We start from the raw sequence: 23,504 nt of genomic DNA, 5'->3' as shown, positions 1-23,504 counted from the left end.
ACCTCCAATATTTTATACGGTCTGCTCAGCTGTAGGCCCTCACTACAATGTTCTATGGGGTTCGCTCACCTTTAGGCCATCAACTCCATTGTTTCATACTGTCTGCTCAGCTGTAGGTACTCACTACATTGTTTTATGGGGTTTGCTCACCATACGGCCCTCACTACATTTTTTGGGGGGGTTCGCTCACCTGTAGGCCCTCACCTTCAATGTTTCATATGGTCTGCTCAGCTGTAGCCCCTCACTACAATGTTTTATGGGGTTTGCTCACCTTCAGGCCCTCACCTCCATTGTTTCATACTGTCTGCTCAGCTGTAGGCACTCACTACATTGTTTTATGGGGTTTGCTCACCAGACGGCCCTCACTACATTTTCTGGGGGGTTCGCTCACCTGTAGGCCCTCACCTTCAATGTTTCATACGGTCTGCTCAGCTGTAGGCCCTCACTACAATGTTTTATGGGGTTTGCTCTACCATAAGGCCCTCACTACAATGTTTTATGAGGTTCGCTCACCTGTAGGCCCTCACATCCAATGTTTCGTACGGTCTGATCAGCTGTAGGCCCTCACTACAATGTTTTATGGGGTTTGCTCACCTTCAGGGCCCTCACCTCCAATATTTCATACAGTCTGCTTAGCTGTAGTCCCTCACTACAATGTTTTATGGGGTTTGCTCACCATAAGGCCCTTACTACAATGTTTTATGGGGTTCGCTCACCTGTAGGCCCTCACCTCCAATGTTTCATACGGTCTGCTCAGCTGTAGGCTCTCACTACAATGTTTTATGGGGTTCGCTCACCTGTAGGCCCTCACCTTTAATATCTCATATGGTCTGCTCAGCTGTAGGCCCTCACTACAATGTTTTATGGGGTTTGCTCACTATAAGGCCCTCACAACAATGATCTATGGAGTTCGCTAACCTGTAGGCCCTCACCTCCAAAATTTCATACGGTCTGCTCAGCTGTAGGCCCTCACTACAATGTTTTATGGAGTTTGCTCACCTTCAGGCCCTCACCTCCAATGTTTCATACGGTCTGCTTAGCTGTAGGCCCTTACTACAATGTTTTATGGGGTTTGCTCACCTGTAGGCCCTCACCTCCAATATTTCATATGGTCTGCTCAGCTGTAGGCCCTCACTACAATGTTTCATACGGTCTGCTCACCTGTAGGCCCTCACTACAATGTTTTATGGGGTTCGCTTGCCTTCCGGCCCTCATTTTCAATGTTTCATACGGTCTGCTCAGCTGTATGCCCTCACTACAATGTTTTATGGGATTTGCTCACCTTCAGGCCCTCACCCCCAATGTTTCATACGGTCTGCTCACCTGTAGGCCCTCACCCCCAATGTTTCATACGGTCCTGCTCACCTGTAGGCCCTCACCTTCAATGTTTTCTGGAGTTTGCTCACCATAAGGCCCTCACTACAATGTTTTATGGGGTTCGCTTACCTGTAGGCCCTCACCTCCAATGTTTCATACGGTCTGCTCAGCTGTAGGCCCTCACTACAATGTTTTATGGGGTTTGGTCACCATAAGGCCCTCACAACAATGTTTTATGAGGTTCGCTTACCTGTAGGCCCTCCCCTTCAATGTTCCATACGGTCTGCTCAGCTGTAGGCCCTCACTACAATGTTTTATGGGGTTTGCTCACCAAAAGGCCCTCACTACATTGTTTTATGGGGTTTGCTCACCTGTAGGCCCTCACCTCCAATGTTTCATACGGTCTGCTCATTTGTAGGCCCTCACTACAATGTTTCATACGGTTTGCTCAGCTGTAGGCCCTCACTACAATGTTTTATGGGGTTTGATCACCATAATGCTCTCACTACAATGTTTTATGGGGTTCGCTCACCTGTAGGCCCTCATCTCCAATGTTTCATACGGTCTGCTAAGCTGTAGCCCCTTACTACAATGTTTTATGGGGTTTGTTCACCTTCAGGCCCTCACCTCCAATGTTTCATATGGTCTGCTCAGCTGTAGGCCCTCACTACAATGTTTTCTGGGGTTTGCTCGCCTGTAGGCCCTGAACTCCATTGTTTCATACTGTCTGCTCAGCTGTAGGCCCTCACTACATAGTTTTATGGGGTTTGCTCACCATAAGGCCCTCACTACAATGTTTTATAGGGTTCGCTCATCTGTAGGCCCTTACCTCCAATGTTTCATACGATCTGCTTAGCTGTAGGCCCTCACTACAATGTTTTATGGGGTTTTCTCACCATAAGGCCCTCACTACAATGTTTTATAGGGTTCGCTCATCTGTAGGCCCTTACCTCCAATGTTTCATACGATCTGCTTAGCTGTAGGCCATCACTACATTGTTTTATGGGGTTTGCTCACCATAAGGCCCTTACTAAAAAATTTTGGGGGGTTCGCTCACCTGTAGGCCCTCACCCCCAATGTTTCATACTGTCTGCTCAGCTGTAGGCCCTCACTACAATGTTTTATGGGGTTTTCTCACCATAAGGCCCTCACCTACAATATTTCATACAGTCTGCAATGTTTTCTGGGGTTTACTCACCGTAATGCTCTCACTACAATGTTTTATGGGTTCACTCACCTGTAGGCCCTCATCTCCAATGTTTTATACGGTCTGCTCAGCTGTAGCCCCTCACTACAATGTTTTATGGGGTTTGCTCACCTGTAGGCCCTCACCTACAATATTTCATACGGTCTGCTCACCTGTAGGCCCCTCTACAATGTTTTATGGGGTTTGCTACCATAAGGCCCTCACTACAATATTTTATGGTGTTCGCTCACCTGTAGGCCCTCACCTCCAATGTTTCATACGGTCTGCTCAGCCCTCACTACAATGTTTTATGGGGTTTGATCACCATAATGCTCTCACTACAATGTTTTATGGGGTTCGCTCACCTGTAGGCCCTCATCTCCAATGTTTCATACGGTCTGCTCAGCTTGTAGCCCCTTACTACAATGTTTTATGGGGTTTGTTCACCTTCAGGCCCCTCACCTCCAATGTTTCATATGGTCTGCTCAGCTGTAGGCCCTCACTACAATGTTTTCTGGGGTTTGCTCGCCTGTAGGCCCTGAACTCCATTGTTTCATACTGTCTGCTCAGCTGTAGGCCCCTCACTACATAGTTTTATGGGGTTTGCTCACCAATAGGCCCTCACTACAATATTTTATAGGGTTCGCTCATCTGTAGGCCCTTACCTCCAATGTTTCATACGATCTGCTTAGCTGTAGGCCCTCACTACAATGTTTTATGGGGTTTGCTCACCATAAGGCCCTCACTACAATGTTTTATAGGGTTCGCTCATCTGTAGGCCCTTACCTCCAATGTTTCATACGATCTGCTTAGCTGTAGGCCCTCACTACATTGTTTTATGGGGTTTGCTCACCATAAGGCCCTTACTAAAAAATTTTGGGGGGTTCGCTCACCTGTAGGCCCTCACCCCCAATGTTTCATACTGTCTGCTCAGCTGTAGGCCCTCACTACAATGTTTTATGGGGTTTTCTCACCATAAGGCCCTCACCTACAATATTTCATACAGTCTGCAATGTTTTCTGGGGTTTACTCACCGTAATGCTCTCACTACAATGTTTTATGGGGTTCACTCACCTGTAGGCCCTCATCTCCAATGTTTTATACGGTCTGCTCAGCTGTAGCCCCTCACTACAATGTTTTATGGGGTTTGCTCACCTTCAGGGCCCTCACCTACAATATTTCATACAGTCTGCTCACCTGTAGGCCCCTCTACAATGTTTTATGGGGTTTGCTACCATAAGGCCCTCACTACAATATTTTATGGTGTTCGCTCACCTGTAGGCCCTCACCTCCAATGTTTCATACGGTCTGCTCAGCCCTCACTACAATGTTTAATACGGTCTGCTCAGCTGTAGGCCCTCTTTACAATGTTTTCTGGGGTTTACTCACCGTAATGCTCTCACTACAATGTTTTATGGGGTTCGCTCACCTGTAGGCCTCATCTCCAATGTTTTATACGGTCTGCTCAGCTGTAGCCCCTCACTACAATGTTTTATGGGGTTTGCTCACCTTCAGGCCCTCACCTCCAATGTTTCATATGGTCTGCTCAGCTGTAGGCCCTCACTACAATGTTTTCTGGGGTTTGCTCGCCTGTAGGCCCTCACCTCTAATGTTTCACACTGTCTGCTCAGCTGTAGGCCCTCACTACATTGTTTTATGGGGTTTGCTCACCATAAGGCCCTCACTAAAAAAAATTGGGGGGTTCGCTCACCTGTATGCCCTCACCTTCAATGTTTCATATGGTCTGCTCAGCTGTAGGCCCTCACTACAATGTTTTATGGGGTTCGCTCACCTGTAGGCCCTCACCTCCAATGTTTCATACGGTCTGCTCAGCTGTAGGCCCTTACTACAATGTTTTATGGGGTTCACTCACCTGTAGGCCCTCACCTTTAATATTTCATACGGTCTGCTCAGCTGTAGGTCCTCACTACAATGTTTTATGGGGTTTGCTTACCTTCAGGCCCTCACCTCCAATGTTTCATACGGTCTGCTCAGCTGTAGGCCGTCACTATAATGTTTGCTGGGGTTTGCTTACCATAAGGCCCTCACTACAATATTTTATGGGGTTCGCTTACCTTTAGGCCATCAACTCCAATGTTTCATACGGTGTGCTCATTTGTAGGCCCTCACTACAATTTTTCATACGGTTTTCTCAGCTGTAGGCCCTCACTACAATGTTTTCTGGGATTTGCTTACCATAATGCTCTCACTACAATGTTTTTATTGGGTTCGCTCACATGTCGGCCCCCATCTCCAATGTTTCATACGGTCTGCTCAGCTGTAGGCCCTCACTACAATGTTTTATCGGGGTTTGCTACCATAAGGCCCTCACTACAATATTTTATAGTGTTCGCTCACCTGTAGGCCCTCACCTCCAATGTTTCATACAGTCTGCTCAGCTGTAGGCCCTCACTACAATGTTTCATACAGTCTGCTCAGTTGTAGGCCCTCACTACAATGTTTTATGGGGTTTGCTCACCATAAGGCCCTCACTACAATGTTTTATGGGGTTCGCTCACCTGTAGGCCCTCACCTCCAATATTTTATACGGTTCTGCTCAGCTGTAGGCCCTCACTACAATGTTTTATGGGGTTTGCTTACCTGTAGGCCATCAACTCCAATGTTTCATATGGCCTGCTCATTTGTAGGCCCTCACTACAATGTTTCATACGGTTTGCTCAGCTGTAGGCCCTCATTACAATGTTTTCTGGGGTTTGCTCACCATAAGGCCCTCACTACAATGTTGTATGGGGTTCGCTCACCTGTAGGCCCTCACCTCCAATGTTACATACGGTCTGCTCAGCTGTAGCCCCCTCACTACAATATTCTATGGGGTTTGCTTACCTTCAGGCCCTCACCTCCAATGTTTCATACTATCTGCTCAGCTGTAGGCCCTCACTATAATGTTTTCTGGTGTTTGCTTACCATAAGGCCCCTAACTACAATGTTTTTATGGGAGTTCGCTCAATTGTAGGCCCTCACCCCCAATGTTTCATACACTCTGCTCAGCTGTGAGCCCTCACTACAATGTTTTATGGGGTTTGCTCACCATAAGGCCCTCACTACAATGTTTTATGGGGTTCACTCGCCTGTAGGCCCTCACCTCCAATGTTTCATACTGTCTGCTCAGCTGTAGGCCCTCACTACAATGTTTTATGGGGTTTACTCACCATAAGGCCCGCACTACAATGTTTTATGAGGTTCGCTCACCTGTAGGCCCTCACCTCCAATGTTTCATATGGTCTGCTCAGCTGTAGGCCCTCACTACAATGTTTTATGGGGTTTGCTACCATAAGGCCCTCACTACAATATTTTATAGTGTTCTCTCACCTGTAGGCCCTCACCTCCAATGTTTCATACGGTCTGCTCAGCTGTAGGCCCTCACTACAATGTTCTATGGGGTTCGCTCACCTTTAGGCCATCAACTCCAATGTTTCATACGGTGTGCTCATTTGTAGGCCCTCACAATTTTTCATATGGTTTGCTCAGCTGTAGGCCCTCACTACAATGTTTTCTGGGATTTGCTCACCATAATGCTCTCACTACAATGTTTTATGGGGTTCGCTCACCTGTAGGCCCTCATCTCCAATGTTTCATACGGTCTGCTCAGCTGTAGCCCCTCACTACAATGTTTTATGGGGTTTGCTACCATAAGGCCCTCACTACAATATTTTATAGTGTTCGCTCACCTGTAGGCCTCACTTCCAATGTATCATACGGTCTGCTCAGCTGTTGGCCCTTACTACATGTTTCATACGGTCTGCTCAGATGTAGGCCCTCACTACAATGTTTTATGGGGTTTGCTCACCAAAAGGCCCTCACTACAATGTTTTATGGGGTTGGCTCACCTGTAGGCCCTCACCTCCAATATTTTATACGGTCTGCTCAGCTGTAGGCCCTCACTACAATGTTCTATGGGGTTCGCTCACCTTTAGGCCATCAACTCCATTGTTTCATACTGTCTGCTCAGCTGTAGGCACTCACTACATTGTTTTATGGGGTTTGCTCACCATACGGCCCTCACTACATTTTTTTGGGGGTTCGCTCACCTGTAGGCCCTCACCTTCAATGTTTCATATGGTCTGCTCAGCTGTAGCCCCTCACTACAATGTTTTATGGGGTTTGCTCACCTTCAGGCCCTCACCTCCATTGTTTCATACTGTCTGCTCAGCTGTAGGCATTCACTACATTGTTTTTTTTTTTAATTCTGTTTATTTAAAGCAGATTCACAAAATACAAGGCAAAGGTCATGATCCCACATAACATACATTAAGCACGCTTTCTCCCCCTTGCTTCTGAAGGAAGTCAGGGAGTCACATATAGTAACTTTAAGGATCATGAGTTTAATATACATGAATCTGACTGCATTTTTTTATTTTTTCAAAAGTGTTAGGAGACAGAAATAATAAAGAAAAGAAAGGGGAAGAGGGGTAAGGGAGAGAGATATAGGGGGGGGGGGGGGGGGAGGGAGGCAGGCCTATACTGCCAGGGGTCCCAGAGTATTACTTAGAGATGCTTTAAGATACCATGTAGTGTACTGAAAGGGTTTAACCAATTCTCTAACTTCTACCATACTGTAGTGTGCCAAAACAAAAGTGCGCCACTTATTAAAGAATTTGGAAGCTGAACTTTCTTTGGTGCCTAGATGCTTCAATCCTTCATATCCTAAAAGTACTTTCAATTCAGAAATCACAGCAGGAATGTCTGGCATGGTATCTGTGAGCCATCTCTGGAGCAAGACCCTTTTGGCTACCAACAAAAACCGAGTGTAATAAAATCGGTATCTTAGTTGGGTTCTCCATACGGATATAATGAAAAACCAAGGTCTGAGGTTCCATGGGTAATTCCACCAACCAGTTAGTCTTGATATATTCAATCACAGCGATCCAAAATTTGATTACCTCAGGGACATGTCCAGATGCCATGCCAGAAATCCGTAGCAGCCATTTTACAATTAGGACAATGTGTGATACGGTCTGGAACACTGGGGAGAGGCTGGAAAGTTAAATCCATAAATTGCCCGATGCATCATTCTAAAAAAACGTTTCACGCCAAATCTCACCAATCACGCACTGACGCACCCTTACTCCAACCTTCCAGGATTTTCACCCCAATCTCATCATCCATAGTGATGTGCTCCCACTTCTTAAAAAGAGTGGAGACCTTGGCTTTTGTGAAGTTTCCTGAAAAGGCCCTGTACAGCCTAGAGAGGGAGACTGTTTGGGGAGAGAAACTAAGGATCTCATCAAAGGAGGTTTTTGGTCGCCTCTCTCGATAGATCACGTAATCTATGTGAGCAGAAAACCCACAATCAGCATTATTTGCAAGAAATGGGAATCTGGTAAAGCGTATTTTTCCTTCAGTTCTTTTGGAGTCAGCCAGCGTTTCTCCCCCTGATGCATCAGATGTTCCGCCCTAGTCAAAACCCCTAGATATCCACAACTCAGAAGGGTCTCAAACTAGTCCCTGATGGAAATTCTGGATGACCCCATAGCGGCATCCATTTAGAGATTGCATGAGGCAGATTTGCTGTTTTCCTAACCGCCTTCCAGGTTGCTATCGTATCTCTCAATAAAAGCGAGGATTTAATTTCCCTGGGTAATGCGGCCAAATTAGAGTGGAGGCACGCTTCACTACATTGTTTTAGGGGTTTGCTCACCAGACGGCCCTCACTAACATTTTTTGGGGGGTTCGCTCACCTGTAGGCCCTCACCTTCAATGTTTCATACGGTCTGCTCAGCTGTAGGCCCTCACTACAATGTTTTATGGGGTTTGCTCTACCATAAGGCCCTCCCTACAATGTTTTAAGAGGTTTCGCTCACCTGTAGGCCCTCACATCCAATGTTTCGTACGGTCTGATCAGCTGTAGTCCCTCACTACAATGTTTTATGGGGTTTGCTCACCTTCAGGGCCCTCACCTCCAATATTTCATACAGTCTGTTTAGCTGTAGTCCCTCACTACAATGTTTTATGGGGTTTGCTCACCATAAGGCCCTTACTACAATGTTTTATGGGGTTCGCTCACCTGTAGGCCCTCACCTCCAATGTTTCATACGGTCTGCTCAGCTGTAGGCCCTCACTACAATGTTTTATGGGTTCGCTCACCTGTAGGCCCTCACCTTTAATATCTCATTGGTCTGCCTCAGCTGTAGGCCCTCACTACAATGTTTTATGGGGTTTGCTCACTATAAGGCCCTCACAACAATGATCTATGGAGCTCGCCAACCTGTAGGCCCTCCCCTCCAAAATTTCATACGGTCTGCTCAGCTGTAGGCCCTCACTACAATGTTTTATGGAGTTTGCTCACCTTCAGGCCCTCACCTCCAATGTTTCATACGGTCCTGCTTAGCTGTAGGCCCTTACTACAATGTTTTATGGGGTTTTGCTCACCTGTAGGCCCTCACCTCCAATGTTTCATACAATCTGCTCAGCTGTAGGCCCTCACTACAATGTTTTATGGGGTTCGCTCACCTGTAGGCCCTCACCTTTAATATCTCATACGGTCTGCTCAGCTGTAGGCTCTCACTACAATGTTTTATGGGGTTTGCTTACCTTCAGGCCCTCACCTCCAATGTTTCATACGGTCTGCTCAGCTGTAGGCCTTCACCATAAAGTTTTCTGGGGTTTGCTTACCATACGGCCCTCACTACAATGTTTTATGGGGTTGGCTCACCTGTAGGCCCTCACCCCAATGTTTACATACGGTCTGTTCAGCTGTGAGCCCTCACTACAAAATTTTATGGGGTTTGTTCTCCATAAGGCCCCTCGCTACAATGTTTATGGGTTTCGCTCACCTGTAGGCCCTCACCTCTAATGTTTCTTACAATCTGCTAAGCTGTAGGCCCTCACTACAATGTTTTATGGGGTACGCTCACCTATAGGACCTCACCTTAATATTTCTACGGTCTGCTCAGCTGTAGGCCCTCCACTACCATTGTTTTATGTGGTTTCCTTACCTTCAGGCCCTCACCTCCAATGTTTCATACGGTCTGCTCAGCTGTAGGCCCTCACTATAATGTTTTCTGGGGTTTGCTCACCATAAAGCCCTCACTACAATGTTTATGGGGTTCGCCTCACTGTAGTCCATCACCACCAATGTTTTATACGGTCTGCTCAGCTGTAGGCCCTCACTACAAAGTTTTCTGGGGTTTGCTCACCATAAGGCCCTCACTAGAATGTCTTTTGGGGTTTGCTCACCTGTAGGCCCTCATCTCCAATGTTTCATACGATATGCCTCAGCTGTAGACCCTCACTTCATTGTTTTCTGGGGTTTGCTCACCATAAGGCCCTCACTACAATGTTTCATAAGGTCCTGCTCAGCTGTAGGCCCTCACCTCCAATGTTTCATTTGGTCTGCTCAGCTGTAGGCCCTCACTGCAATGTTTTCTGGGGTTTGCTCACCATAAGGCCCTCACTACAATCTTTTATGGGGTTTGCTCACCTGTAGGCCCCTCACCCTCAATGTTTTCTGGGTTTGCTCACCATAAGGTTCTCACTACATGTTTTATGGGGTTCGCCTCACCTGTAGGCCCTCACCTCCAAAATTTCATACGGTCTGCTCAGCTGTAGGCCCTCACTACAATGTTTATGGGGTTTGCTCACCTTCAGGCCCTCACCTCCAATGTTTCATACGGTCTGCTCAGCTGTAGGCCCTTGCTACAATGTTTTCTAGGGTTTGCTCACCATAAGGCCCTCATACAATGTTTTATGGGGTTCGCTCATCTGTATGCCCTCACCTCCAATGTTTCATACAATCTGCTCAGCTGTAGGCCCTCACTACTATGTTTTATTGGGTTCGCTCACCTGTAGGCCCTCACCTTTATTTATTTCATACGGTCTGCTCAGCTGTAGGCCCTCACTACATTGTTTATGGGGTTTGCTTACATTCAGGCCCTCACCTCCAATGTTTCATACGGTCTGCTTAGCTGTAGGCCCTCACCTATAATGTTTTCAGGGGTTTGCTTACCATAAGGCCCTCACTACAATGTTTTATAGGGTTTGCTCACTTGTTGGACCTCACCCCCAATGTTTCATACGGTCTGCTCAGCTGTGAGCCCTCACTACAATGTTTAATGGGGTTTGCGCACCATAACGCCCTCACTACAATGTTTTATGGGGTTTGCTCACCATAACGCCCTCACTACAATGTTTTATGGGGTTCGCTCATCTGTAGGAGGCCCTCACCGCCAATGTTTCATACGGTCTGATCAGCTGTAGGCCCTCACTACAATGTTTTATGGGGTTTGCTCACCCTAAAGGCCCTCACTACAATGTTTTATGAGGTTCGCTCATCTGTAGGAGGCCCTCACCTCCAATGTTTCATACGGTCTGATCAGCTGTAGGCCCTCACTACAATGTTTTATGGGGTTTGCTCACCTTCAGGGCCCTCACCTCCAATATTTCATACAGTCTGCTCAGCTGTAGGGCCCTCACTACAATGTTTTATGGGGTTTGTTCACCATAAGGCCCTCACTACAATGTTTTATGGGGTTCTCTCACCTGTAGGCCCTCACCTCCATGTTTCATACGGTCTGCTCAGCTTTAAGCCCTCACTACAATGTTTCATACGGTCCTGCTCAACTGTAGGCCCTTACTACAATGTTTTATGGGTTTCGCTTACCTGTAGGCCATCAACTCCAATGTTTCATATAATCTGCTCATTTGTAGGCCCTCACTACAATGTTTCATACGGTTCTGCTCAGCTGTAGGCCCCTCACTACAATGTTTTCTGGGGTTTGCTCACCATAATGCTCTCACTATAATGTTTTATGGAGTTCGCTCTCCTGTAGGCCCTCATCTCCAATGTTTCATACGGTCTGCTCAGCTGTAGCCCCTCACTACAATGTTTTATGGGGTTTGCTTACCTTCAGGCCCTCACCTCCAATGTTTCATACGGTCTTCTCAGCTGTAGGCCCTCACTATAATGTTTTCTGGTGTTTGCTTACCATAATGCCCCTAACTACAATGTTTTATGGGGTTCGCTCACTTGTAGGCCCTCACCCCCAATGTTTCATACAGTCTGCTCACCTGTGAGCCCTCACTACAATGTTTTCTGGGGGTTTGCTCACCATAAGCCCTCACTACAATGTTTTATGGGGTTCACTCGCCTGTAGGCCCTCATCTCCATTGTTTCATACTGTCTGCTTAGCTGTAGACCCCTCACTACAATGTTTTATGGGGTTTACTCACCATAAGGCCCTCACCTACAATGTTTTATGAGGTTCGCTCACCTGTAGGCTCTCATCTCCAATGTTTCATACGGTTTGCTCAGCTGTAGGCTCTCACTACTATATTTTATGGGGTTTGCTCACCTTCAGGGCCCTCACCTACAAGATTTCATACAGTCTGCTCACCTGTAGGCCCTCAGTACAATGTTTTATAAGGTTTGCTACCATAAGGCCCTTACTACAATAATTTATGGTGTTAGCTCACCTGTAGGCCCTCACCTCCAATGTTTCATACAGTCTGCTCAGCTGTAGGCCCTCACTACAATGTTTAATGGGGTTTGCTCACTAAAAGCCCTCACTACATTGTTTTAATGGGGTTCACTCACCTGTAGGCCCTCACCTCCAATATTTTACATGGTCTGCTCAGCTGTAGGCCCTCACTACAATGTTCTATGGGGTTCGCTCACCTTTAGGCCATCAACTCCAATGTTTCATACAGTCTGCTCATTTGTAGGCCCTCACTACAATGTTTCATACGGTTTGCTCAGCTGTAGGCCCTCACTACAATGTTTTCTGGGGTTTGCTCACTATAATGCTCTCACTACAATGTTTTATGGGGTTCGCTCACCTGTAGGCCCTCATCTCCAATGTTTCATACTGTCTGCTCAGCTGTAGCCCCTCATTACAATGTTTTATGGGGTTTGCTCACCTTCAGGCCCTCACCTCCAATGTTTCATATGGTCTGCCTCAGCTGTAGGCCCTCACTACAATGTTTTCTGGGGTTTGCTCGCCTGTAGGCCCTCACCTCCAATGTTTCATACTGTCTTCTCAGCTGTAGGCCCTCATTACATTGTTTTCTGGGGTTTGCTCACCATAAGGCCCCTCACTACATTTTTTTGGGTGGTTCTCTCACCTGTAGGCCCTCACCTCCAATGTTTCATACGGTCTGCTCGCTGTAGGCCCTCACTACAATGTTTTACGGCGGGTTTGCTCACCATAAGGCCCTCACTACAATGTTTTTATGAGGTTCGCTCACCTGTAGTCCCTCACCTCCAATGTTTTTAATCGGTTCTGTCAGCTGTGGGCCCTCACTACAATGTTTTATGGGGTTTGCTCACCTTCAGGGCCTCCACCTCCAATATTTATACAGTCTGCTCAGCTGTGAGCCCTCACTACAATGTTTTATGGAGTTTGCTCACCATAAGGCCCTCACTACAATGTTTTATGGGGTTCACTTGCCTGTAGCCCTCACCTCCAATGTTTCATACTGTCTGCTCAGCTGTAGGCCCTCACTACAATGTTTTATGGGGTTTACTCACCATAAGGGCCCTCACTAAAATGTATATGAGGTTCGCTCGCCTGTAGGCCCTCACATCCAATGTTTCATACTGTCTGCTCAGCTGTAGGCCCTCACTACAATGTTTTATGGGGTTTACTCACCATAAGGCCCTCACTAAAATGTATTATGAGGTTCGCTCACCTGTAGGCCCTCACCTACAATATTGTCATACAGTCTGCTCACCTGTATGCCCTCACTACAATGTTTTATGGGGTTTGCTACCATAAGGCCCTCACTACAATGTTTTATGGGGTTGGCTCACCTGTAGGCCCTCACCTCCAATGTTTCATACGGTCTGCTCAGCTGTAGGCCCCTTACTACAATGTTTTATGGGGTTCACTCACCTGTAGGCCCTCACCTTCAATATTTCATACGGTCTTCTCAGCTGTAGGCCCTCACTACAATGTTTTATGGGGTTTGCTTACCTTCAGGCCCTCACCTCCAATGTTTCATACGGTCCTGCTCAGCTGTAGGCCCTCACTACAATGTTTCATACGGTCTGCTCAACTGTAGGCCCTCACTACAATGTTTTCTGGGGTTTGCTCACCATAAAGCCCTCACTACAATGTTTTATGTGGTTCGCTCACCCTGTAGTCCATCACCTCCAATGTTTCATACTGTCTTATCAGCTGTAGGCCCTCACTACAAAGTTTTCTGGGGTTTGCTTACCATAAGGCCCTCACTACAATTTCTTATGGGGGGTTCGTTCACCTGTAGGCCCTCATCTTCAATGTTTCATACGATCTGCTCAGCTGTAGGCCCTCACTCAGTGGCATACCTACCATATAGGCAGGACCACGCAGCTGCTATGGGGCCCGTGAGAAAGAGGGGCCCCGAAGTGGAGGAGAGGCCCCACCCCTAATTGCTCCTGTTTATCTTTCTAAAGCTAAAGGACCTTTAATGATGTCATCAGAGGTCCTGTAAGGGAATGGCACAGTGTAAAGTGTAGTTCCCAGGTTAGAACAGTGCATCTGCCAGGACCTGTGATGACATCATCTTCAACATCACAGGTCCTGCAGAATCTAGCAAAGGAACTGCACCAAAAATGGTGTAGTTCCTAGGTTTCAATGGTATATCTGCCAGGACCTGTGATGACATGATCACAGGTCCTTCAACCCCTAACAGCAAGTATCAGAAGTTCACAAGCAGCTCTGCATTGATCCATACAGATTGGAATGGAGTGGTAAGAGGAGGTCCCCCACTTCTCATCATTTACCCCCCCCCCCCCCCCCATGCCCTGTTTTTACTGATTGCACACTCATGTATAATACTTCAGACAGTTACAGGGACCACTACTCAAGTACCTCCTACACACAGTGACCATAATGTATAACTGACCACCTTATTTCTATAAACACTGCATCTACAGTATTATACCTTCTATGTCTCACATCAATACACTGCTCTGTGTATATACACTCACCTAAAGAATTATTAGGAACACCTGTTCTATTTCTCATAATGCAATTATCTAGTCAATCAATCACATGGCAGTTGCTCAATGCATTTAGGGATGTGGTCCTGGTCAAGACAATCTCCTGAACTCCAAACTGAATGTTCAGAATGGGAAAGAAAGGTGATTTAAGCAATTTTGAGCGTGGCATGGTTGTTGGTGCCAGACGGGCCGGTCTGAGTATTTCACAATCTGCTCAGTTACTGGGATTTTCACACACAACCATTTCTAGGGTTTACAAAGAATGGTGTGAAAAGGGAAAAACATCCAGTATGCGGCAGTTCTGTGGGCAAAAATGCCTTGTGGATGCTAGATGGTCAGAGGAGAATGGGCCGACTGATTCAAGCTGATAGAAGAGCAACGTTGACTGAAATAACCCACTCGTTACAACCGAGGTATGCAGCAAAGCATTTGTGAAGCCACAACACGCACAAACCTTCAGGCGGATGGACTACAACAGCAGAAGAAGACCCCACCGGGTACCCACTCATCTCCACTACAAATAGGAAAAAGAGGCTACAATTTGCACAAAACTCACCAAAATTGGACTGTTGAAGACTGGAAAAATGTTTACTGGTCTGATGAGTCTCGATTTCTGTTGAGTCATTCACATAGTAGAGTCCGAATTTGGCGTAAACAGAATGAGAACATGTATCCATCCTCTGATGGCTACTTCCAGCAGGATAATGCACCATGTCACAAAGCTCGAATCATTTCAAAATGGTTTCTTGAACATGACAATGAGTTCACTGTACTAAAATGGCCCCCCACAGTCACCAGATCTCAACCCAATAGAGCATCTTTGGGATGTGGTGGAACGGGAGCTTCGTGCCCTGGATGTGCATCCCTCAAATCTCCATCAACTGCAAGATGCTATCCTATCAATATGGGCCAACATTTCTAAAGAATGCTATCAGCACCTTGTTGAATCAATGCCACGTAGAATTAGGCAGTCTGAAGGCAAAGGGGTCCAACACCGTATTAGTATGGTGTTTCCTAATAATTCTTTAGGTGAGTGTATATATATATATATATATATATATATATACACACACACTGGCATATATTACACAGTATTATACATGCAATATGTACAAATATATAGTATATACCGCAGTGCACTGATATGTGAGGTACAATAGATGCAGTGTGTACAGGTATATAGATAAATACAGCAGTGTATTGACACCCTCGTACCTCACATATCAGTACACCGCTGATATACTATATATCTGTACACACTGTATCTATTTTACCCTCGTACCTCACATATCAGTACACTGCTGTATATACTATATATCTGTACACACTGCATCTATTATATCTCGTACCTCACATATCAGTACCACCTGCTGTATATACTATATATCTGTACACACTGCATCTATTATACCTTGTTACCTCACATATTTCAGTGCACTGCTGTATATATTATATACCTGTACACACTGCATATATTATACCTCTTTTGTGTGCCAGGGCTGTTTTGTAATCCCAATCCGGCCCTGATGCATAAATTAAAAATCGCAGCAGCAAGAATAGTTCATGGAACCAAAGGAGGGGCTATAAAAGGGAATAGGGGCCCAATTAGATTCCTGCCTATGGGGCCCAGTGATTTTTATGTACGCCCCTGCCCTCACTACAATGTTTTATAGGGTTCGCTCACCCTGTAGGCCCTTACCTCCAATGTTTCATACGGTCTGTTCAGCTGTAGGCCCTCACGACAATGTTTTCTGGGGTTTGCTCACCATAATGCTCTCACTATAATGTTTTATGGAGTTCGCTCTCCTGTAGCCCTCATCTCCAATGTTTCATACGGTCTGCTCAGCTGTAGGCCCTCACTACAAGTGTTTATGGAGTTTGCTCACCTTCAGGCCCTCACCTCCAATGTTTCATACGGTCTGCTTAGCTGAGGCCCTTACTACATTGTTTTATGGGGTTTGCTTACCTGTAGGCCCTCACCTCCAATGTTTCATACAATCTGCTCAGCTGTAGGCCACCTCACTAATGTTTTATGGGGTTCGCTCACCTGTAGGCCCTCACCTTTTAATATCTCATACGGTCTGCTCAGCTGTTAGGCTCTCACTACAATGTTTTATGGGGTTTGCTTACCTTCAGGCCCTCACCTCCAATGTTTCATACGGTCTGCTTAGCTGTAGGCCTTCACCATAAAGTTTTCTGGGGTTTGCTTACCATACGTTCCCCCTCACTACAATGTTTTATGGGGTTGGCTCACTTGTAGGCCCTCACCCCCAATGTTACATACGGTCTGTTCAGCGGTGAGCCCTCACTACAAAATTTTTATGGGGTTTGCTCACACATAAGGCCCTCGCTACAATGTTTTATGGGTTTCGCTCACCTGTAGGCCCTCACCTCCAATGTTTCTTTACAATCTGCTAAGCTGTAGGCCCTCACTACATTGTTTTATGGGGTACGCTCACCTATAGGACCTCACCTTAATATTTCATACGGTCTGCTCAGCTGTAGGCCCTCACTACCATGTTTTATGTGGTTTCCTTACCTTCAGGCCCTCACCTCCAATGTTTCATACGGTCTGCTCAGCTGTAGGCCCTCACTATAATGTTTTCTGGGGTTTGCTCACCATAAAGCCCTCACTACAATGTTTTATGGGGTTCGCTCACCTGTAGTCCATCACCACCAATGTTTTATACGGTCGGCTCAGCTGTAGGCCTCACTACAAAGTTTTCTGGGGTTTGCTCACCTTCAGGGCCCTCACTAGAATGTCTTTTGGGGTTTGCTCACCTGTAGGCCCCTCATCTCCAATGGTTTCATACGATATGCTCAGCTGTAGACCCTCACTTCATGTTTTCTGGGGTTTGCTCACCATAAGGCCCTCACTACAATGTTTCATACGGTCTGCTCAGCTGTAGGCCCTCACCTCCAATGTTTCATACGGTCTGCTCAGCTGTAGGCCCTTGCTACAATGTTTTCTAGGGTTTGCTCACCATAAGGCCCTCACTACAATGTTTTATGGGTTCGCTCATCTGTATGCCCTCACCTCCAAGTTTCATACAATCTGCTCAGCTGTAGGCCCTCACTACTATGTTTTATTGGGTTCGCTCACCTGTAGGGCCCTCACCTTTAAAATTTCTTACGGTCTGCCTCAGCTGTAGGCCCTCACTACAATGTTTTATGGGGTTTGCTTACATTCAGGCCCTCACCTCCAATGTTTCATACGGTCTGCTCAGCTGTAGGCCCTCACTATAATGTTTTCAGGGGTTTGCTTACCATAAGGCCCTCACTACAATGTTTTATAGGGTTTGCTCACTTGTTGGACCTCACCCCCAATATTTCATACGGTCTGCTCAGCTGTGAGCCCTCACTACAATGTTTAATGGGGTTTGCTCACCATAAGGCCCTCACTACAATGTTTTATGGGGTTTGCTCACCATAACGCCCTCACTACAATGTTTTATGGGGTTCGCTCATCTGTAGGAGGCCCTCACTACAATGTTTCATACGGTCTGATCAGCTGTAGGCCCTCACTACAATTTTTTATGGGGTTTGCTCACCATAAGGCCCTCACTACAATGTTTTATGAGGTTCGCTCATCTGTAGGAGGCCCTCACCTCCAATGTTTCATACGGTCTGATCAGCTGTAGGCCCTCACTACAATGTTTTATGGGGTTTGCTCACCTTCAGGGCCCTCACCTCCAATATTTCATACAGTCTGCTCAGCTGTAGGCCCTCACTACAATGTTTTATGGGGTTTGTTCACCATAAGGCCCTCACTACAATTTTTATGGGGTTCTCTCACCTGTAGGCCCTCACCTCCAATGTTTCATACGGTCTGCTCAGCTTTAAGCCCTCACTACAATGTTTCATACGGTCTGCTCAACTGTAGGCCCTTTACAATGTTTTATGGGGTTCGCTTACCTGTAGGCCATCAACTCCAATGTTTCATATAATCTGCTTTTGTAGGCCCTCACTACAATGTTTCATACGGTTTGCTCAGCTGTAGGCCCTCACTACAATGTTTTCTGGGGTTTGCTCACCATAATGCTCTCACTATAATGTTTTATGGAGTTCGCTCTCCTGTAGGCCCTCATCTCCAATGTTTTATACGGTCTGCTCAGCTGTAGCCCCTCACTACAATATTTTATGGGGTTTGCTTACCTTCAGGCCCTCACCTCCAATGTTTCATACGGTCTTCTCAGCTGTAGGCCCTCACTATAATGTTTTCTGGTGTTTGCTTACCATAATGCCCCTAACTACAATGTTTTATGGGGTTCGCTCACTTGTAGGCCCTCACCCCCAATGTTTTATACAGTCTGCTCACCTGTGAGCCCTCACTACAATGTTTTCTGGGGTTTGCTTACCATAAGGCCCTCACTACAATTTCTTATGGGGTTCGCTCACCTGTAGGCCCTCATCTTCAATGTTTCATACGATCTGCTCAGCTGTAGGCCCTCACTCAGTGGCATACCTACCATATAGGCAGACCACGCAGCTGCTATGGGGCCAGTGAGAAAGAGGGGCCCGAAGTGGAGGAGAGGCCCCACCCCCTAATTGCTCCTGTTTATCTTTCTAAAGCTAAAGGACCTTTGATGATGTCATCAGAGGTCCTGTAAGGGAATGGCACAGTGTAAAGTGTAGTTCCCAGGTTAGAACAGTGCATCTGCCAGGACCTGTGATGACATCATCTTCAACATCACAGGTCTGCAGAATCTAGCAAAGGAACTGCACCAAAAATGGTGTAGTTCCTAGGTTTCAATGGTATATCTGCCAGGACCTGTGATGACATGATCATGTTTTATAGGGTTCGCTCACCTGTAGGCCCTTACCTCCAATGTTTCATACGGTTGTTCAGCTGTAGGCCCTCACTACAATGTTTCATACGGTCTGCTCAGCTGTAGGCCCTCACTACAATGTTTTATGAGGTTTACTCACCATAAGGCCCTCACTACAATGTTTTATGGGGTTCACTCGCCTGTAGGCCCTCACTCCAATGTTTCATACTGTCTGCTCAGCTGTAGGCCCTCACTACAATGTTTTATGGGGTTTACTCACCATAAGGCCCTCACTACAATGTTTTATGGGGTTCACTCGCCTGTAGGCCCTCACCTCCAATGTTTCATACTGTCTGCTCAGCTGTAGGCCCTCACTACAATGTTTTATGGGGTTTACTCACCATAAGGCGTTCACTAAAATGTTTTATGAGGTTCGCTCACCTGTAGGCCCTCACATCCAATGTTTCATACGGTCTGCTCACCTGTAGGCCCTCATTACAATGTTTTTATGGGGTTTGCTCACCTTCAGTGCCCTCACCTACAATATTTCATACAGTCTTCTCACCTGTATGCCCTCACTACAATGTTTTATGGGGTTTGCTACCATAAGGCCCTCACTACAATATTTTATGGTGTTCGCTCACTGTAGGCCCTCACCTCCAATATTTCATATGGTCTGCTCAGCTGTAGGCCCTCACTACAATGTTTCATACGGTCTGCTCACCTGTAGGCCCTCACTACAATGTTTATGGGGTTCGCTTGCCTTCCGGCCTCATTTTCAATGTTTCATACGGTCTGCTCAGCTGTATGCCCTCACTACAATGTTTTATGGGATTTGCTCACCTTCAGGCCTCACCCCCAATGTTTTATACGGTCTGCTCACCTGTAGGCCCTCACCCCAATGTTTCATACGGTCTGCTCACCTGTAGGCCTCACTTCAATGTTTTCTGGAGTTTGCTCACCATAAGGCCCTCACTACAATGTTTTATGGGGTTCGCTTACCTGTAGGCCCTCACCTCCAATGTTTCATACGGTCTGCTCAGCTGTAGGCCCTCACTACAATGTTTTATGGGGTTTGGTCACCATAAGGCCCTCACAACAATGTTTTATGAGGTTCGCTTACCTGTAGGCCCTCCCCTCCAATGTTCCATACGGTCTGCTCAGCTGTAGGCCCTCACTACAATGTTTTATGGGGTTTGCTCACCAAAAGGCCCTCACTACATTGTTTTATGGGGTTTGCTCACCTGTAGGCCCTCACCTCCAATGTTTCATACGGTCTGCTCATTTGTAGGCCCTCACTACAATGTTTCATACGGTTTGCTCAGCTGTAGGCCCTCACTACAATGTTTTATGGGGTTTGATCACCATAATGCTCTCACTACAATGTTTTATGGGGTTCGCTCACCTGTAGGCCCTCATCTCCAATGTTTCATACGGTCTGCTCAGCTGTAGCCCCTTACTACAATGTTTTATGGGGTTTGTTCACCTTCAGGCCCTCACCTCCAATGTTTCATATGGTCTGCTCAGCTGTAGGCCCTCACTACAATGTTTTCTGGGGTTTGCTCGCTGTAGGCCCTGAACTCCATTGTTTCATACTGTCTGCTCAGCTGTAGGCCCTCACTACATAGTTTTATGGGGGTTGCTCACCATAAGGCCCTCATACAATGTTTTATAGGGTTCGCTCATCTGTAGGCCCTTACCTCCAATGTTTCATACGATCTGCTTAGCTGTAGGCCCTCACTACAATGTTTTATGGGGTTTTCTCACCATAAGGCCCTCACTACAATGTTTTATAGGGTTCGCTCATCTGTAGGCCCTTACCTCCAATGTTTCATACGATCTGCTTAGCTGTAGGCCCTCACTACATTGTTTTATGGGGTTTGCTCACCATAAGGCCCTTACTAAAAATTTTGGGGGGTTCGCTCACCTGTAGGCCCTCACCCCCAATGTTTCATACTGTCTGCTCAGCTGTAGGCCCTCACTACAATGTTTTATGGGGTTTTCTCACCATAAGGCCCTCACCTACAATATTTCATACAGTCTGCAATGTTTTCTGGGGTTTACTCACCGTAATGCTCTCACTACAATGTTTTATGGGGTTCACTCACCTGTAGGCCCTCATCTCCAATGTTTTATACGGTCTGCTCAGCTGTAGCCCTCACTACAATGTTTTATGGGGTTTGCTCACCTTCAGGGCCCTCACCTACAATATTTCATACAGTCTGCTCTCCTGTAGGCCCCTCTACAATGTTTTATGGGTTTGCTACCATAAGGCCCTCACTACAATATTTTATGGTGTTCGCTCACCTGTAGGCCCTCACCTCCAATGTTTCATACGGTCTGCTCAGCCCTCACTACAATGTTTAATACGGTCTGCTCAGCTGTAGGCCCTCTTTACATTGTTTTCTGGGGGTTTACTTCACCGTAATGCTCTCACTACAATGTTTTATGGGGTTCGCGTCACCTGTAGGGCCCTCATCTCCAATGTTTTATACGAGTCCTGCTCAGGTGTAGGCCCCTCACTACAATGTTATTATGGGGTTTGCTTCACCTTCAGGCCCTCACCTCAATGTTTCATATGGTCTGCTCAGCTGTAGGCCCTCACTACAATGTTTTCTGGGGTTTGCTCCGCCTTGTAGGCCTCACCTCTAATTGTTTCACACTGTACTGCTCAGCTGTAGGCCCTCACTACAATGTTTTATGGGGTTGCTCACCAATAAAGGCCCTCACTAAAAAAATTGGGGGGTTCGCTCACCTGTATGCCCTCACCTTCAATGTTTCATATGGTCTGCTCAGCTGTAGGCCCTCACTACAATGTTTTATGGGGTTCGCTCACCTGTAAGGCCCTCACCTCCAATGTTTCATACGGTCTGCTCAGCTGTAGGCCCTTACTACAAGGTTTTATGGGGTTCACTCACCTGTAGGCCCTCACCTTTAATATTTCATACGGGTCTGGCTCAGCTGTAGGTCCTCACTACAATGTTTTATGGGGGTTTGCTTACCTTCAGGCCCTCACCTCCAATGTTTCATACGGTCTCTCAGCTGTAGGCCGTCACTATAATGTTTGCTGGGGTTTGCTTACCATAAGGCCCTCACTACAATATTTTATGGGGTTCGCGTACCTTTAGGCCATCAACTCCAATGTTCATACGGTGTGCTCATTTGTAGGCCCTCACTACAATTTTTCATTACGGTTTTCTCAGCTGTAGGCCTCACTACAATGTTTTCTGGGATTTGCTTACCATAATGCTCTTCACTACAATGTTTTATTGGGTTCGCTCACATGTCGGCCCTCATCTCCAAGTTTCATACGGTCTGCTCAGCTGTAGGCCCTCACTACAATGTTTTATGGGGTTTGCTACCATAAGGCCCTCTCTACAATATTTTATAGTGTTCGCTCACCTGTAGGCCCTCACCTCCAATGTTTCATACAGTCTGCTCAGCTGTAGGCCCCTCACTACAATGTTCATACAGTCTGCTCAGTTGTAGACCCTCACTACAATTGTTTTATGGGGGTTTGCTCACCATAAGGCCCTCACTACAATGTTTTATGGGGTTCGCTCACCTGTAGGCCCTCACCTCCAATATTTTATACGGTCTGCTCAGCTGTAGGCCCTCACTACATGTTTTATGGGGTTTGCTTACCTGTAGCCATCAACTCCAATGTTTTCATATGGCCTGCTCATTGTAGGCCCTCACTACAATGTTTCATACGGTTTGCTCAGCTGTAGGCCCTCATTACAATGTTTTCTGGGGTTTGCTCACCATAATGCTCTCACTACAATGTTGTATGGGGTTCGCTCACCCTGAAGACCCCATCTCCAATGTTTACATACGGTCTGCTCAGCTGTAGCCCCTCACTACAATATTCTATGGGGTTTGCTTACCTTCAGGCCCTCACCTCCAATGTTTCATACTATCTGCTCTGCTGTAGGCCCTCACTATAATGTTTTCTGTGTTTGCTTACCATAAGGCCCCTAACTACAATGTTTTATGGGGTTCGCTCAATTGTAGGCCTCACCCCCAATGTTTCATACACTCTGCTCAGCTGTGAGCCCTCACTACAATGTTTTATGGGGTTTGCTCGCCATAAGGCCCTCACTACAATGTTTTATGGGGTTCAATCGCCTGTAGGCCCCTCACCTTCCAATGTTTCATACTGTCTGCTCAGCTGTAGGCCCTCACTACAATGTTTTATGGGGTTTACTCACCATAAGGCCCGCACTACAATGTTTTATGAGGTTCGCTCACCTGTAGGCCCTCACCTCAATGTTTCATACGGTCTGCTCAG

The sequence above is a fragment of the Bufo bufo genome, chromosome 2 (genome assembly GCF_905171765.1).
Source record: "Bufo bufo chromosome 2, aBufBuf1.1, whole genome shotgun sequence".
Lineage (NCBI taxonomy): Eukaryota > Metazoa > Chordata > Amphibia > Anura > Bufonidae > Bufo > Bufo bufo.
Note: the sequence above shows the minus strand (reverse complement) of the source record.